We start from the raw sequence: 6,585 nt of genomic DNA, 5'->3' as shown, positions 1-6,585 counted from the left end.
GCCTGAGTAATGGGTTGTAGGGGAATCACAAAGAATCGCTCTCACTTGGCTGGCCCAAAAAGAGTACTCTCAAGGTTTGTAGAAGTGGAAACAGAAGAGGGACGAGGGCGGGAGGAAGATAGGGTAGTGTGGAGCGAGAGGGGAAGACGGCAATAAGGATGAAGAGTAGTAATACTGTGCAGTAGATGCAGTGGTTGGGAAAGAGGAAGGGCTGCTCTTTGAAGGTTGAGTAATAACCTGGACGAATGGATCGGAATGGATAGAGTTGTCAGGAAACATCGAGGGCGGATTATTAGTATCAGTTGTCGGAGCTGTGGTTATAGAAGAGGTAGGGGTTGGGAAACCAAGGACTTTAAATTTAGATAGGCTAGTTGATGAAAGAGCAAGCATTAAGGATAAAAAATCGGGACCCCCATTAGGGGTAAGGGCTAGATATTAACCAAGGAAATAACCGTGTCCATGGCTCCAGGAAGCCGTTCAGTACCGATACAAAGTCAAGACTCAGCATGGTTACCACACCTTAGGAATGGGATGGAAGAGGATGAAGAGAAGGAAAAGGAAGACCATGCAGAATTTGTCGAGATGAGGACTGAGGTTCAGGTAGGGGTGATGCCCTATATTGGACCATGGTCCTCATCTAATAAGCCATGAGTGAAGAACTGTGCAGCATTACTAATGATTCAACCTACCATTGCACATTTCTAGAAACACCCTTTACATCGTCATATTGGTCAGTATGATCACAAATTTCTTAAAGTATAAAATGAAGCTAGATAATGGATAATCATGCCAAAAAGGTTTTGCTTGTACCTGCTCTCATTCTTGCATTTTGCAAAAAAAAAAAAAATAAAAAATAAAAATAAATAAATAAAATAAAAAAATAAAAACATCCACTTTCTAAAGTTGCATTGCAGCAAGATCACAGGCTCAATCTTAGGGCTTATTTTGTTTGTGCAGATGTGTTAGTGTCTGGAGGCACTTTTAGCAATTTGGTCTGTTCAATATATATCAACTGCACACATTGTTTTTATCAGGCAGAGGAAAACCAATATAGCTAACTGTTTTCACTGCCCTTTCCTAAAATGTACTTGCATGTTATACATGTGCAGATTTTTTCTTTTGATTTTTTTTTCAGGAGGTGGGAAAAAATAAAACTGCATGTAGGTTCAGATTTTTTTTTTTTTTTATTCAAGTGGATAGTTTTTTTTTGTAGTGAGAAGATTCAGCAAACTGGATAGACCTGAAATGAAAAAAAAGAAACATGAATCAATACTCTCTAGCCAACCAAATCATTAAGATTTCTGTGTTGACTGAAAAAGAGCGAGTGGTTGAGAGAGGGAGTGTTTCAACCTGTAATTCATGATCACTCACTAACTGGTGGGGGAGGGTTGGGGTAGTGAGAGAAACAAGTTCCACTGAATGCATTTATAGGCAAACACAAGGCATGCATATGGTGATAAGGCATCATAGGTCTAGCACGTGCTCTTCCAGCCCCAAATGGAGGAAGTGGCTCGCAGAAAGATTAAAAATGATGGAGGGTACTTAGAATACTGTTTACATGTTTTAAGGCATGTATGGATATTTTAAGCTACATGTAAAAGAAAAGAAAAGAAAGAAAGAAGAAGAAAAAAAAAAAGGCCAAAATTGTAAATTTGGTGGTAGTATATCCTTAGTACTTTTATACATATCAACTGCTCTTCTAAAATGATGTATGCAATTTGTTTAAAAATATAAGTTGTCAATCCTGTCATTGAATTACCTAACTTCAATTTTAAATTCTGCAAAGGAGAAAAAATGTGAGCCAAGTAAATTTATAGATAATTTAAAGATACTCACTCCACTTCAGAAAAAGTTCAAATCAATTTCATTCATTGGATTGACAGAATACACAATGTGGAAAAGGTATGAATGAGAAATATCTTCACAATACAAGAAATGTATTTACAAATACATCTCTTGTATTGTGAAGATATTATTCTCATTCATACCGTTCCACATTTGTCAACATGAATGCGGTTCAGAATACACAATCGTCATTTAACTCGAAATGGAGCTCATGGTAAGCGACAGACAGGCAGAGAGGGAGGGAGAGGGAAGCGACAGACAGGCAGAGAGGGAGGGAGAGGGAAGCGACAGACAGGCAGAGAGGGAGGGAATGGGGGAGGGAAGCAAAATGACAACTGGTAATTCATTCATCATTCAATTCTACACAAGATAGAATAGTTTGAAAAATTTACCTTTGTTGGCAATGAAACTGGATATCTTAAGAGTGACAGGTTTCAGTACACAGGATCTGAAAAATGAATGCAATTTATCAATATTTTGAAGCCAATTTGATCTCTTAGTCTTTCCTTAAGCAGACTCAGAATAATAAAATGCCGCATTGATTTTTTCATGTCTTTCAACCGGTAATTCATTCTCATCATGTACATGGACTATTCAAAGAAATCTTGAAATTATTATTATTATTATTTTTTTTTTTTAAATAAGGCTTTATAATAAATAATTGGAATGCTTCAACATTAATTTTACAAGTAGAAAATAAATTCAGACTTACCTCTTAAAAGCATGCCATTCCTTTTAATATTGGAACTTTGGCCAAGATTCAAACTCGCGCATTTGGTGCGAGTGTTACTGCTGTGCCAGGTCAGCATTATTAATAGCTATGGTTTTGTATATTTGTATATCTGAAAAATTATGTTTGCTTGTTATCATTTTTAGACCATGAAAACATTGAACTCAATCAAATATATTCAGATATAAAGTTTGCCGCTGGTTTATTTTCATGCGTTTCAACCGGTAATTCATTCTCATCATCTGTGTGGACTAATTCAGAAAATCATTTTTTTTTACATCTATAAAATAGGAGGACAACATATAGTACAAGGTAGTGGCGGAGCTGGGTAGTAACACCTATACAAAAAGATAGAATGATACAAATCAAGACAATTTTCTTCCTAGGCAATATTTATGCAAATGATTCCCAAAAGTGCTATACATAACTGACCAGAAGTGAGCCCATTTTTAGCTAAGTCGATCATCTTGCTTACATGTCAATACTAAACACTGAACTCACCACAGAACTCATTACTGCTATGTGCCAAGTAGTTAATGTGTTACTAAATGATTGTCAAAATGATATCTTGCTAATCATCAACGTCTGCTGTTCCACATTCGTTTTCAACAGCCTTTATTAATGTTATAACTCACTCATACAGTTTTGTACGTGAATCGGTCTGAACCCCCCCCAATCAACCCTTCCCTTGGCCTAGTCATGGCACATTAAATTGCTTGATTATGTTGGGTTAGGGGTCAGGATGTTTTTTTTGGGTTTGGAAGGTGTGAAATAGATTTTGCCTAAAGATGCGTTGGATTCCTAAAGTTATTCAAATTTTGGTGCATAGACTTTCAAAGATGAAGGGCATCTCCATGGTTTCACATTAGCCAATTTTTGGCATTATATGTGCTAGTTTTGTGCATTTTTGTTTGCTCTTATTAAAGCCTGTTTTACCCCATAATTACCTCGATAAACTACATGCCCTACCCTGCTATCAGAACTAACACATCAAGATTATTGATGGAAATGGTACTCAGATCTCTTAAATGAATCATTTGCACAAGAAACATGCTGGGAATTGTTGAAATCAGTGAATTTCCTGAAGATAATTATCAAAATTGCTTCAAAAGTGAGCCACTACCCTGTTCTCCATATTGACCAAAAAGGTTTTTATAATGACAAACGTACTGGTTCTGTTATTGAATTGTTTCAACATCCATTTCAATAAGTAAAAAAAAAATCCACTTACCACTTGAAAAGGTTGCCCATTTTAGATCCTGTAAAGAAGGGGTGAGGCAGGAATTAGCTAAATGGATTTACAAATACCAAGAGAGATTCACACTCCTTTTCAGAAAGGAATTTGTAATCAATTTCACTCATTGGATTGACAGAATATACAAAAATCATCATTTAATTAAACATGGAGCAAAAATTTTCCATTACTAAAAAGAGAAGGCCCAAGAACCTTCTGTCAACCATTTGAAATATTTTTTGGCATATCAGGCAACTTGTAAAAGGGCAGAGAAAAAATAAAAAATAAATAAAACACTTACTTCTAATGTTTCCATTAATTAAAGGGATCCACAGCAGTTGCAAGCAACACCTAAAAAAAAAAAAAATAAATAAATAATGAACAGGTTTAATCATTTTCAGAAGTAGAAAACACTGCAATCTAATCAAAATGTATTCAGATATAAAGTTTGCCGCTGATTATTTTCATGCATTTCAACCGGTAATTCATTCTCATCATTTGTATGGGCTAATTTAAGAAATCTTGAAATAATTTTCACCATGTATAAAAAAGGCTCTTCTATAATGGCTAATGTAACTGGATTGCTTCAACAATAATTTTACAAGCAGAAAAAAATTCACTTACCACTTAAAAGGATGCCTTGCCTTTTCCTTTTCATCTTGGAACTTTTGCCAGGATTCAAACTTGCACACTTGGTTTGGGTGTTACCACTGTGCCAGGTAAGCCGCAGGAAACTTACATCTTTGGTTTTATATATTCGGAGTACAACATATCTGAAAAATTATATTTGATTATTAAATAATTTTAGACCTTGGGATACATTCTGTTCAATGAAATATATTCAGATATAAAGTTTGCCGCTGATTATTTTCATGCATTTCAACCGGTAATTCATTCTCATCATTTGTGTGGACTAATTCAAGAAATCTTGAAATATTTTTTTTATGTATAATAAAGGATCTTCTATAGTGGCTAATGTAACTGGATTGCTTCAACATTAATTTTACAAGTAAAAAAAAATCCACTTACCACTTCAAAGGTTGCCCATTTTAGATCCTGTAAAGAAGGGGGGAGGCAGGAATTAGCTAAATGGATTCACAAATACCAAGAGAGATTCACACTCCTTTTCAGAAAGGAATTTGTAATCAATTTCACTCATTGGATTGACAGAATATACAAAAATCATCATTTAATTCAACAGAGCAAAGAATTTCTCATTACTACAGAGGCGGGAGAAAAAGGTACTAGATCCTTCTATCAACTATTTGAAATATTTTTTGGCATATCAGGCAACTTGAAAGAGGGAGAGAAATATTAATAAATAAAATGCACTTACTTCTATAGTTTCCAATAATTAGAGGAATCCACAGTAGTTGCAAGCAACACATCTGAAAAATAATGTGAGCATGTTAAATCATTTTCAGACCTAGAAAACATTGCACCAAATTAATATATATTCAGATATAAAGTTTGCCGCTGGTTATTTTCATGCATTTCAACCGGTAATTCATTCTCATCATTTGTGCGAGGACTAATTTAAGAAATCTTGAAATTATTTCTTTTATGTATAAAAAAAAAGGTAATTGGATTCAACATGAATTATACTAGAAAAAAAAAAAAAAAACAAGACTTACCACTTAAAAGGATGCCTTGCCTTTTCCTTTTCATCTTGGAACTTTTGCCAGGATTCAAACTCGTACACTTGGTTTGGGTGTTACCACTGTGCCAGGTAAGCCGCAATAAAACTTGTGGCTTTGGTTTTATATATTAGCGTACAACATATCTGAAAAATTATATTTGATTGTTAAATAATTTTAGACCTAGAAGAAAATTCTGATCAATCAAATATATTCAGATATAAAATTTGCCGCTTGTTTATTTTCATGCCTTTCAACCGGTAATTCATTCTCATCATTTGTGTTTAGTTCAAGAAGACTTGAAATTATTTTATGTACTATGTATAAAAAGGCTATTCTATAATGACACTAATTGGATTGCTTCAACATCCTTCAACATCAATTCTACTAGGTAGGAAATTTTTTTAGACTTACCACTTAAAAGGATACCATTCCTTTTCATCTTTGAACTTTTGCCAGGATTCAAACTCGTACACTTGGTTTGGGTGTTACCACTGTGCCAGGTAAGCCGCAAGAATCCTATAGCTATGGTTTTGTATAGTTGCGTACAACACTGAAAAATTATGTTTGCTTATTAATAATTTTTCAACCTAGAAAACACTGTACTCAATCTAATATATTCAGATATAAAATTTGCCGCTTATTTATTTTCATGCCTTTCAACCGGTAATTCATTCTCATCATTTGTGTGGATTAGTTCAAGAAGACTTGAAATTATTTTTTTCTATGTATAAAAAGGCTCTATTATGACAAATGTAATGGTTCTGTTATCAAATTGCTTCAACATCCATTTCAATAAGTAAAAGAAATCACTTACCACTTGAAAAGGTGGCCAATTTTAGATCCTGTAAAGAAGGGGGTGCAGGAATTAGCTAATTGAATTTACAAATGCTAAGAGAGATTAAAACTCCTATTCAGAAAGGAATTTGTAATCAATTTAACTCATTGGATTGACAGAATATACAAAAATCATCATTTAATTCAACATGGAGCAAAAAATTTCCATTACTACATAGGGTCAGAAAAAGGCCCATGAACCTTCTATCAACCATTAGAAATATTTTTTTAGCATATCAGCCCACTTGAAAGACGGCAAGAAGAAAATAAACTTACTTCTATAACTTCCATCATTTAGAGGC

At 34.2% G+C, this 6,585-nt stretch overlaps 1 long non-coding RNA gene across 1 annotated transcript; it reads right to left on the bottom strand.

The window, feature by feature from the left end:
- Window positions 1–1,161: 1,161 nt before the first annotated feature.
- On the bottom strand, window positions 1,162–6,000 carry LOC113806520 (uncharacterized). The gene is made up of 10 exons (XR_003475806.2): window positions 5,861–6,000; window positions 5,444–5,592; window positions 5,146–5,197; window positions 4,839–4,865; window positions 4,434–4,582; window positions 4,111–4,160; window positions 3,807–3,834; window positions 2,558–2,687; window positions 2,238–2,293; window positions 1,162–1,240 (listed from the first exon to the last, which is right to left on the bottom strand). It is a non-coding gene; the product is annotated as an uncharacterized lncRNA (long non-coding RNA).
- Window positions 6,001–6,585: the final 585 nt, after the last annotated feature.

The sequence above is a fragment of the Penaeus vannamei genome, chromosome 31, assembly GCF_042767895.1.
Source record: "Penaeus vannamei isolate JL-2024 chromosome 31, ASM4276789v1, whole genome shotgun sequence".
Taxonomy (NCBI): Eukaryota; Metazoa; Arthropoda; class Malacostraca; order Decapoda; family Penaeidae; genus Penaeus; species Penaeus vannamei.
This window is presented reverse-complemented; position numbering and strand designations above follow the sequence as displayed.